The sequence below is a fragment of the Ambystoma mexicanum genome, chromosome 9, assembly GCF_040938575.1.
Source record: "Ambystoma mexicanum isolate Mex_15411 chromosome 9, UKY_AmexF1_1, whole genome shotgun sequence".
In the NCBI taxonomy this organism is placed as follows: Eukaryota; Metazoa; Chordata; class Amphibia; order Caudata; family Ambystomatidae; genus Ambystoma; species Ambystoma mexicanum.
The window spans coordinates 630,408,837-630,421,021 of NC_090931.1; the positions used below are offsets into that span (position 1 = coordinate 630,408,837).

Below are 12,185 nucleotides of genomic sequence, written 5' to 3' on the forward strand. Positions count from 1 at the left end.
CGGGTCGGCGCAACAGCTTGCAGAAGTGTGCACCGCAGTTACATCGTCCCTTGATGTTCTTATGCATTTCGAGGTATGGATACTGACAGTTCGATCAAGCGAAATCATATGACGTGATTACATCCGCTATACTTCCTTCTTTACCAACGCAAGTACTATGTTTCAGGGAGATGACGGAGCTTCTTCTACAAGAACATCACCCCTAGTAGTTGATGCAGATCTCTGGGTGGTGACACTTCCAACGATCGAGCAAATCGAATCATATTTACATATCCATTATTTATTTTAGACAACTGATCATTTGTGCAGGTCTATTTAGATGAGCCGTTGACACCTGCACAAAGTTTATGTTCTTTTTAACAAAATAGAAAACCATACTAATGCAATTACTGTGTTTCAGGGAGTTACTGAAGCATCATCTTCAATAATATCATCAATGGAAGTCTATGAGGAGCCCGAGGAATGGATCTTGACAGTTCCTTCTAACTAGATCAACAATGCGTGAATAATTGTCGTTTGAATGTTCTACACAAAGCGTTCATTCGTGTTTTGCTATTGAGATGTACGTGTGTATTGGTCCCCAAGTACATTTTGTGTTTTCGATATTATTATACATACTAATGAAAGTTCTATGTTTCAGGGAGTCGATGGAGCGTCAGTGCGTGATGGATGTGCTTATCATGAAAATATAGTCGTTGCAGCGCAAGAGGAAGTGGAGACATGCACACACGAGTCGGAGCAAAAGCGTCCTGATGTTGAAGTTCGAGGCAAGAAAGTTTCAAAGAAAAGAAAGCAAAAGAAGGTTAGTGTCCTGGTCACTATATTATGTTGTTTTTCACTGTTAATAGTTCAATACTGTAAGTTGTGTTTAAACTGAACATCCCTTTTCCAATCTGTCCTCTAGTTGCGAGTGGGTGTACCAACTAGATCTACACAGACAGTGAAGCGAACGAGAGATGTTGCTTGTCAAACCTTTTGGCAGGGACTTGAGACTGGAGATGCATCGTGCCAATGGGAAGAATATGAAGTGATTGACAACGGAGCTATACCACCACCAGCCATTGATAGTGAATGTCCTCCTGGTAGTTCGGATGCAGTCGGAGATCAATTCACAGAATCCACACCCGCAAAAACTAAGACCGCGAGAAAGTTGAAGAAATTGTTTTATTCACCCATCGCCGGAGAAGGAACAGATGTTGCAATGGAAGAGAATGAAGTGGACGACAATGAAACACCATCAATATCACTGAACATAGCGGAAGACGATATCAGAGATTCTACCTTTCATGTGAGTGACATGTCCTCAACGTTACAGGCCGAACCAGCTGGGATGCAGAGTGACAGTATAAGGAAAGAGGCCAAATTCATTGTATTCGATAGTTGTTTGATTGATATTATTATTCGGATGAAATGTGGGCATTCGGTTGGTGGGGGAAGTATGTGGGGAGCCATTGATTAATGTGACTCGTGCAATTCGAGGCACTAACCTTAAAATACATGCCACCTGTACAAAATATCATCCTTTCTCATGGTCTGCACAACCCATGCTGGGGCAACTGCCAGCAGGCAATCTACTTTGTGCAGCGGCTGCACTTTTTAGTGGTTCAAGTTTTAAAAAGTTAGTCTTTCTTTCAGTTTGTGGGAATCCATTTCATTGCGAAAACTCAGTTCTACAAATACCAAACCGATTATCTATTTCCAGCCATTAGCGAAGCTTGGAGAATGGAAAAAATGTCTATTGATAGTACATTCGCGGGCAAACGGTTCAGGCTAGCCGGTGATGGACAGTGCGACAGCCCAGGATTTTCAGCCAAGTACTGCACCTACCACTTTCAGGACATGGAAAGTAAGAAAATTGTGAGTTCGGTGGTCGTGCAGGTGTCACAAAGTACATCCTCAGTGGCCGTGGAGAAAGTTGGCTTTGTAGCATCATTGCAAGAACTACAATCGCGGGGCATGGTGATCGACCTGATAGCCACGGACAGACACGTTTCAATTGCCAAGACAATGAGAGAAGAGTACAAAAATATAAATCACCAATTTGACGTTTGGCATCTTGCAAAAACAATCAATAAAAAAATGTCGGCTGCAGGTAAAAAAAAAAAGATATGCAAGGTATTTCACAGTGGTCCAAGTCAATCAGCAACCATCTTTGGTGGAGCTCAAAAACATGTGGAGGGTCGTTGGAAATTCTACTGGAAAAATGGCGGTCAGTAATGCTACACTGTACCAACGTTCACCGTTGGAACACAAACCAACATTTCCACAATTGTGAACATGGCCATTTGTCCACAGAGGAGGCACGGAAGAAGAAGTGGTTGATTCCTTCATCACCCACTCACAAAGCCATTGAAAATATTGTATTTGATAAAACTATAACAAGAGATTTGAGGGGACTCACGGAATTCTGCCACACAGGGGATTTGGAGGTATTCCACAATATGTGCCTAAAGTACAGGCCAAAACGATTGCATTTTGGCATGGAGGGCATGATAAATCGGACTCTTCTAGCGGTCTTGGCACATAACCATAATGTTGGCCGTCAACAAAGTAGGACGACCGGAACTTTAGGGACGCTTCGCTACAATAAGGCCTTCACTAAAAGAAGTAAACAATGGATTATCAAACCAGTGTTTGAGGATATGCAATATGACTTTATTGAGAGACTTATTGTTGATGTCCTAGATAGGCACATACATGGAGTTGTGAACGAACCTGTGCAGGGGACAACTGCATTGCCACCCAACATTGCCTCTGTTCCATGTCCACCTAAAGAAGAGCTCATTGAGAAATACACATCACGGTTTAAATGATTGTAATTTGATTGTCTGTTCTCTCGAGTCTCCTCATGTCGCAGGCCCATTGAATATGTGTATCTATGTAATGTGTAAATAAAAGTGATTGCTCAGTGTACATGCAATGTGTCTCTCCACCGTTGCCCCTCCCTTCACCGTGCAGTAGTGCGAACCACCCGGGTGTCACCTGTGACTTTGCTCTCGAGTCTCCTCATGTCGCAGGCCCATTGAATATGTGTAGCTATGTATTGTGTAAATAAAAGTGATTGCTCAGTGTACATGCAATGTGTCTCTCCAACCTTGTTCATTTGCGCATTGAATTAAACCAAACAGTAATATAAATCATTTTTCAAAATATATAGAATGTCTCCGTATTTATGGTTCTCTGGGGCTGCAAATACACGCACACAAAATGCAAAGATGGAGTGTAAATTTCAAGTCCTCGAGATGGCCTTGCACTGAATGTAGCTAACTAGGAATGTGTGCTCGTTCAAAGTGAAGGTCAGCTGCTTTGATTTTTTGCTCGGGTGCCGGAATGGCCCACGACTCAGTATAAGGTTCGATTGTTATTTGACCTTGACAGGCCGGGACCATCCCGAAAGACTTCTTTTTGGGGGTGTGGTGCAATAACGTAAACGATAATGAATATAATTTCAGAAACGAAAGCCATTTAATGTTCTTTCATTAGAAGAAATAACGTCGGCATAGAAGGAGTGGTATTTCGGGGCTGCCCTACGCACAGACACAATGGAAAATGCAAATATAATGTAAGTAACTCTTTAGATGAGTTTATACCGCAATTTAATTACTATACAGTAGCTTTAAAGACGGGTTAAGTTGTACTTGTTCGTTCTATGTGGCATATTGTTTTGTACCGCGCACTATCTTGAGGAGAACCATCTCCTTTTACGGAAGCACCTCAAAACCTTCCTCTTTGCTTCTGCTTTCTCTCTCCCTCTCCCCTGCTACAACTGGTCCACTGTCTGCGACCTCGGTCCTGGGCCCTTCCACTCTCCACCTGCACTGCCTCCCCGTCAACCCCTGCACTGGGGGACTGTCTCAGTATCCTACAGCCCCCCCTTGACGTATAATACCCAGTTGCACTGTCCTAGCTATGAAATAATTTCCCGACCTAATATATAAAATGAATAATTTTAATAAAGATCTGATGGTGAGACTAATTTCATTTTTTATGTTTTTCAAACAGGTACATCATCCATTATTGTATGTGTCACGAGTACCAGACACCGGCGGATGGGTTTTTCAACCGCCAGTTGCTTCTCCGCGTGAACAACGTTACCACCCTGACCATTTTATGGGACGATCGCCAAGTACAAGTATGCCCTTACGCGGTACTAACGGCTAGATGCAACATACAGACCTTTGTGGTGGCCTAGTGCCTCGTTGTTGGAACAGCCATGCGATTATCAGTGCGACCGAAGAGCTTATTTTATCGTAAACCAACACCCTGTATACTGCACACGAACATCGCGTGCCTCAAGACGAACTATTTTGGATCGAGAGCAAATAAAAATGCAAATCGCTGAATATTCTCAAAACATTTGATGTCAAATAAATATACTTTACTAAATTTACAATCTTGCGGTTTAATTTAAAAGTACAGTTTCATATTCCCAATTGTGGCGCGCTGTGTTGTGAGCTGATCTGTGTTGGTTTCCGGGTTCTGTGTGTAGTCGCGTAGAAGACGCCTGGGCGCGTTTGCCTACGCAGCTCAGTCACGTCACGGATAGAGGCGGGGAATATGAATGTTTTGATAAAGTCTGTTTCAGGGGCGGGGGATTTGATTTAGTGCCGCAAAAGCAGGTGAGCCAGGGCGATGGGGGGAAATGATAGGATTGTCAGAAAATGGCGGCTGATTTCGAGTGCGTTAATGGACGAAAAGTCGGGTAAGGTCCATAGGAAAGTTTTCTACGATCTACCGAGTTATGCTTAAAAACACATGGCCGAACCGTAGGGACAATAAAAAAAAAGTCCCGGAACTATCCTTTAATCCGAACGGTAGGGCTCTGAATTGGTAGTGGCATCCCTGAACCACGAACCTGAGAAACTTCCTGTGCCCTTTTAGAATGGGGATGTGGAAATAAGCATCCTCCAGGTCCAACGACGATAGGAAGTCGCCTTCCGCCAGCTGTCCCAGCACGTGCTGGAGGGTGACCATCCTGAATTTATGCGCCTTGATGTATTTGTTTAACCGACGCAGGTCCAGGATGGGGCGCCAACCGCCTGTCTTCTTTCTGACGAGGAAGTACCTTGAGTACACTCCGGAGCCCCGGAGCCTCCTGGGGACGAGCTCGATGGCACCTTTCTTGAGCATCGCCCTTACCTCCAACAGCAGTTGAGGGACGCGATTCTCCTTCCTGGCCACGGGAGGAATGCAAGGGCACTTCTTTTGGAATTCCAGCAAGTGCCCGTTGGCCAGAGTGTCCAACACCCAACGGTCGGTGGAGATGGACTCCCACACGCTGACGAAATTCGTCAGCCGGCCTCCCACCAGGGTGCTTCGGTGGGGGCCCGACGACACGGCCGGGTCAGTCTTGCTTGGAGGCGGCCTTGCTGCCTTGGCCTCCTTGGCGACGACAGCGGGATCCCCCTTGCTTGCCACGACCTCTGTAGGCCTCCTGGGAAGAGGAGCAGGCCGCCTGGCAGTAAGTGGAGGAGCCACCGCTGGATCCTTTGGAGGCACCAGGTCTGCCTCCGGAGCTCCGAAAGGGCCGTCGCTGTTGAAGCACCCCTAGGGCCCGGGCCGTCTCCGAGTCGGTCTTGATGGCCTGTAGAGACTCGTCCACCGCCTTACCAAAAAGGTTGTTGCCGTCGAACGGCATGTCCAACACTCTGGTCTGGACGTCCTGGCGAAAGTCTGTCGCCTTCAGCCGTCGTCGGAGGCAAACTCCGTTGCCCAGTTGGCAAAATCCGGTATCGGCAATGTCCGTTGCCACTGTTATGGCGTGATCCGACGCCACCTCGCCTTCCTGCAGAATTTCTAGGGCCTCCGCCCTCTTGTCAGGTAGGAAGTCTAGCAGGGGAGCTATCTTGAACCAGAGCTCCCTGTCGTAGCGGGGCACGATCGCTAAGGCATTGGCCGCCTTAATTGTCGCCGCCGACGAGATGACTCGTCATCCCATGGAGTCCAACTCCGTGCCCTCGCTGTCCGGCAGGGAAGCGGAAGTTCAAGCCGCCGCACCCGCTGCTTTCTTCTTAGCCGCTGCCGAGACGACAGAGTCAGGCGTGGGCTGGGCCCTGATGCACAAGGGGCGGCATCGGGGACCCGATACTTCTTCTCGTACTTGTCCCTCTTGGCGGGTGTCGTGGAAGGGTTCTTGAGGACAGCAAGCCCCTCGTCCCAGATGTCGTAGAGCAAAGGCACCGCGAGGACCGTCTTCCTCTTAGCCTCTCGTCATTGGTAAAGAAACCCTTCCTTTTTTGTTCTTCAGGCCAGAGCTGGAAGAGCTTGGATGCCCTGGTTATCATGGCGTGAAAGGAGCCAATTTCGTCGGCTGGAGCAGCCTGGGGGGGGGGGGGGGTCATGACGGGATGTCCACTGTGTCATCGCCGCCGCCGTCCGTCCCCGTCGCTGTATCCTCTCTAGGGTCCGGCGAGGGGGATGAGGGGTCCACAGGCCTCGCGGGCACAAAGGGCGGAGAGGGGTGGACTCTCCTCCGCTTGTCAGAGGATTTCCCGACGGGCCCGGTTCTGGATCCTCCGTCGGGTCTGTGGTAATCTCATCCTTATCTCGGTACATAAGGATTGGATCGCCAACAAAATGGCCGCCGAGCTATCCTGGGGCTCGGGTAATGGCTGCGACGGACGCGATTGCCGCTCCACTGGGCCCCTCTTCGTCGCCATCATCGCCATCTTCGATCACGTCAGCGGGGAACGCCCCCTGCGATTGAACCTTCTCGAACCTCTCGTTGAGGCCTATGAACCTCTCGTTGAGGCCCTTCTCGGTTTCCACCAGCTCCTCCTCAGAGGCTGATTCCGAGTCTGTAATGGCCACCCCCCACGCCCTCTTTTTCCGCCGGGGACTTCACAGGGGTCTTAACGATGGGCTGGAAAGAGGATTCCCTCTGCGGTGGCTGGGATACCCTGGGCCCAGAGGCCAATTCCACTGGCGTAGTCTCAGCCGGCTTCACAGGGTCGCAGCGACCACTTCGATAGAGGCTTTTGCCGGCTGGATCAAAGCCCTCACCACCTTAGGTGCGTCCTGGGCCTTCGCCTTGGGGGGGGGGGGGGGGGGGGGGAGGGTCAGTGCCTCTCTCCCCCTTCGAGATCGACTGGTGCCGCTCCAGCAGTTTACCCGGGTTCTCGGACTTCCTCTTCCCCGAACCGGAGCGCTTGCTCGTGGTTGAACGTGCGGGGGAAGTCGCGCCCTGCCTGGCAGCCAAAGAGTCCGACCTTTCGGCGCTCCCGGTGCCCGCGGACTTGCGGTGCTTAGCCTTCTGTTGGCCCCCCATCGCCGGGGCACCCTCACAGGACTTAGAAGCCCTTCGCCTTCTCACCTGCTGTGCCCTTCTCCAGCCAGGCGGCGAGGCGGGAACGACGAACTTGTTTGGTCCGTTCTGAAAGGTTCTTGCAGAACGCACAGTCCTTCTCCACGTGTGTCTTGTCCTCAGGAAGGCAGAGACATTGTGAATGCTCGTCCTCCTTGAAAACGTTTTGTAATCCGCATCCAGGGCAGCACCTGAACAGCTTGGATCCGGGCGTCGAGCTTCCCTTGTCCTGGGCCAGGTCCGTTGTAGTAGGCCGCAGATCTTCCGGAATCCTCCAAGAAGCGTAAACTCGACGAAAACTTCACCCTTGAAGGGCGTAGAAGAATTCCGAAACGGGTCCCCGTTATCAGAAGTAGAAACGGTGGAGCTTGAGGCTCGATTAAACCGAAAAAATGAGAAAATCTCCTGAAAAAGCGCGAAAATGCAGCAAAAACTAGAGAGCTAAAGCACGAGGACTCCCAACACTTGAGCGTGTGGTAAAAATCTGAGGGTGGCTGCCAGAGGCGGGGCTTAGGGAGAGGGCAGTCATTGGCTGGGGGCAGTATGACCCAGAGATCAGTGATTGGTTACTACTAAGAAAGACAGATCAGAAACGAAACTGATACTGATTTTTTTCTTTACCGAGGATTCCCAGCCTGACGACGGGGAATATTCATGAGCATGTGAATCCATGCCAGACCCCATGCTGGAGAATATGTCAATATGTTGCTCTGTTGTCCCATCATGCTGTCTGCACGATTGTGACAATTTAGCAATTTCAAGTTGACATAACTGCTTAGTTAATTTGATTACACCAACTTACTTGGAAAGTTTTGCTTTCTTAAATACTAGAATTGCGTTTTCTTGATCATGTCTTTCAAGTTTCCTCGAATTCATCAAATTGATATTCTTGGTGATTGGTATCTGTTTTTGAATAAATCAAAATCAGTTTTAATAACTAACCAAATTTAGATTATAAATACCTTTAAAGACGACCAAAATTAATGTGCAGAAATGCATTCAGTTCTCACCTTAATACTCAAAACGGCTCAGGTTAAGTAGTTCCTTTCAGCAACGTGCTTTGTTTTCAACACGGAGAACGTCGATTATTCAAAATGGCCCAATTTAAAAGAAGCGTCATGCGTATGACATTTTGCTCGTGCTCCATTTTGAGTTGGGATTTCGCTATTTGCCGCGATATATGCTTAATTTTGTACATTATTTACTCATTTCTTTGTAAAAATTAATTTACATTTACAAAATAATCTGCATGTTGGTGAAATCAAAAAATTATAATTGAAAAAATTGTATACATAGGAAGCAACCAAATATAATGTGAAGTGACAGGCTCATGATCACTTAATACTCATATTGATACAAAAGCTTAACTTGTACATTTTGGAAAGAAAGTGCATTTTGAAAAGAAATCATAATTACGTCCACTCTAATATGGAATAGCAGCTATCCCTTGAATGCTCTATTCAGTTTCCAATGTTCAATATGATTCAGTGATATTCTTTTGTTGTTCAATGTCTGTCTTGGCGTTTTCATTGATAAGAAATGACTAATTTCTGTGTCTGAGTTCAATCCCGAATTACAGCAATCCATATTGCATATCCAATTTACCTCTCTTTGTCGCAAACTTTTTTCTTTATTTCCTCCTCTAGTCATTGTTTCTATATATTCCAATCCAAAAAACTTGATTCCATTAATGTGTGCTGCTGTATGTTCTTTGAGAAAGTGTTGTCCTAGTGGATATCTGAAGTCTTGGTTTCTCATTGTGCGTACGTGTACTGCAATTCTAACTTTGAGCGGACGCATCGTGCTGCCAATGTATAGTTTTGAGCATTGGCACTTTATTGCATGCACGACAAATTTTGTGTTACAATTAATGACATCTTTGAGCATGCGTTCGCGGCCGTTTGGCATCAATACCTTCATTTTGCCGTTTTTCCAAAAATTGGCACATTGTGCAGTTTCCACATTTGTAATTGCCTTGTTTCACACAATTTCATTTGACCTCTTGTCCTTTTGTTTCTCAAAATGTGACGGACATATGATTTGTTTCAAGTTCTTAGATCTGCGGTATGTTATGCTGGGAGAGTCTTCTAAATATGATGTATTTGTTTTACTTGCTGCACTTCCAAGCTGTATGTTGGGATGAACCTTAATTTTTGATAACCTTTGTTTGTTTCAATCTTGGGTTTATTTTGTAACCGTTCAATCCTTGATCTTCGTTTAGTCTTTTCTTGTGCTTTTCTGAGAAGTTTATTTCCATAGCCTCTTTGCTTGAACTTGGATGTAGCTACTAACAGATATTTCTCGAATTCTTCTGTTTGTGTGCAGATGCGTTTGATTCTCAGGAACTCTCCATAAGGTATGCTGTTTATTATATGTTGAGAATGACTACTATTGGCATGTAAGATACTTTTTCCGTATGTTGGTTTTGTATAAAGAGTAAATTGAATATGTTTATTGTGTATATATAACTCCAAGACCAAGAAATGGATTCTTTCATCCATGGTTAGTTTTAAATTGAATGAATTCTGATCGAGATATTTGTGGTATTCCTTTAGTGATTCCTTGCTGCCTTTCCATACTACCAAAATGTCATCTATGTATCTGCCCCAGTAGATGACCTGATTTCTTAGTGAAGGCACTGTGTTGCCATGCATGTTGAAGTTCGTAAACTCCCGTTAGGCAGAATTGCATGCAGTACCCTCTGGACTAGCACATACAATAGCAGTAGCGGAGTGAGTAGCTGAGTGTTCTACGGTGTTCGAGGAAGTCTGTTTTTCCTGTCCATTACAGCGACATTCATAACAGCTTCAGCAACTCTACATGTACTGAGCCGCACACGCAGAGCGTGTAGCGAAGTGAGTAGATGAGTGTTCTACGGTGTTGGGCGAGGGTCGCAAGCAGTCAGTAAATCTTTTTGACTGTTCTAAACCACGGACAATATTAAGTCAATTTTATCTAGTTTCCACTGATTTGCAAACTATTAACTTTCTTTGCCTGCAATAGCAGTAAAGCAAGCCTTCGTGTGGCGAAAGACACAGAAGTACTTTGAATTGAGACCCTCTCCTCCCACGCGACTCGTGTCTTTGTGCTTTACTATGTCTGGGAAAGCACAAGGTAGGCATAAACATTATAATCTCTGCAAAACCAAACCTTACGGAAAAACAACTAAAACCCATTACGCATCTATGGGTAGTGAATCGCCAGCTTGTGGAGAAAAAGTGGAGATGAGTAAGGGCCCTAAGAAATCCACCATATTACCTGGAAGATCGCCCATCCAAATAACAGACTTTTTTAAACCTGACAAGGAGGGTGATGATAGATTTCAGAAAATTACTGCCCAAGTGCATGCGAAGGCAGGAACAGGCAACTTGAGTGTGGTGTCTATTCCCTCATTTGGCGCCATTGATGATAATTCCTTGCTGGAGTTGTGTTATCGCCTGTGCAGTTCCAATCTGGCGGCAGTGGAGCAAGGTAATGACTTGAGCCACGTGAGGGGACGACATTAACAATGGTAGTATGGTGAGGGAACACAATGAGCATCAAGCGACTACAAGACTATCTAGTACTCCCTCCCTTTTCCATCCATCTAATAATGTACCTGAAACACAACCTAGTACTATCAGAGAAGAGGTGGGAGAAAATAATATCCTCAATCATGAGGGGTCTGCGAGGAAAATTAATGAACTTGATAATAACACTAATATACCTATGATTAGAATACCCACTCCATCGCTTAGCCTACTACACTTTGCCTTTAAAATTCTGATTAAACTAAGCGATAATATTTATTCCCAGTCCCAAATGCACAGTGAATATTTAAGCATCCTTATGAAAGAGTAAACTGATGGACCACAATGAGGAATATGAAGATGATGCACAGGACGCAATTGAGAAGGAGAATACTGATAACTCAGTGGTGATTGTTACCAATAATTCCAGGGAAAAGTCCAGATAAATTGACCGTACTAGCAAGCAGCAGCAGGGTAACATCAAATTGGCTGAAAGTAATAAAGATGAAATTGTCCCCTGCCATCCCCTCAATTCCATAACGACATCTTGCAAAGAACTGAAAGGGAATAAGAGGTGTGCCCATAAATGGGCTAATCGGAAAAGGAAGAGACAAGAAATGAAATCTGGCATGTTAACAGGTTGGCCATTACAAAATAAAGTAAACAGAAGTGACTTTGGACGAAGAATGTTCCGACTCTGAAAGTGATCTGGAAGTTTCTTCGATCAGCTCGGTTACGACACACACTAATGATAAGATGAAAAATACCGTGAAAAGAGTGAGGGTTAGTGTGGAGAATAAGTATGCCCCGCTCGTAGAGCATGAGGCAGTAGTGGTTGATCCACGGACTGAAGATAAGCAAAAAACCTGATAAAAGAACAAAAAAGCCAATTAATAGAGCTTGCTCGTTAGCATTATTTGCAAATGGTCCGGAATTGAGCATCTAACTCTTGCGATTTTGAATTTATTGAACCAATAAGGAGGCAGTTTGGAGCAATATCTAGGGTACATTGTGTATTAACAGCTACAGCTAAAGTTATTACAGCTCACAAAGAATCACTTGACTTTCTGGGTTATGATTTGGATACTGAGATTATATATTAAGAACAGCGAAATGGAAGTTTCCACTGCAAAATGGATAAAAATAAAGAGAAAAATGTTGTACATAAAGTGGAGTCTGAAAATCAAGTGGGGGTACGATGGTTACAACAACTAGTAGATAAGATGAGTCTTGCCCATGAGTTTGCTCGATTGTGTCATGGAATACTAGGGGGGCATGCCCATTTAATAAAGCTAGGGCCTTCCTTAGATAGAATTCTATACACCAATTTTTTTTACTTCAGGAGACCTGGTTGGTTAATGATTTTTTAGTAG

General features: G+C 45.4%; 1 protein-coding gene across 3 annotated transcripts in view; it reads right to left on the reverse strand.

Annotated features, from left to right (window-relative positions):
• The window catches only part of SUPT6H (SPT6 homolog, histone chaperone and transcription elongation factor), a 1,195,112-nt gene that overhangs the window by 746,069 nt on the left and 436,858 nt on the right, over positions 1-12,185 (reverse strand). The gene's annotated exons all lie outside the window — the stretch shown is intronic.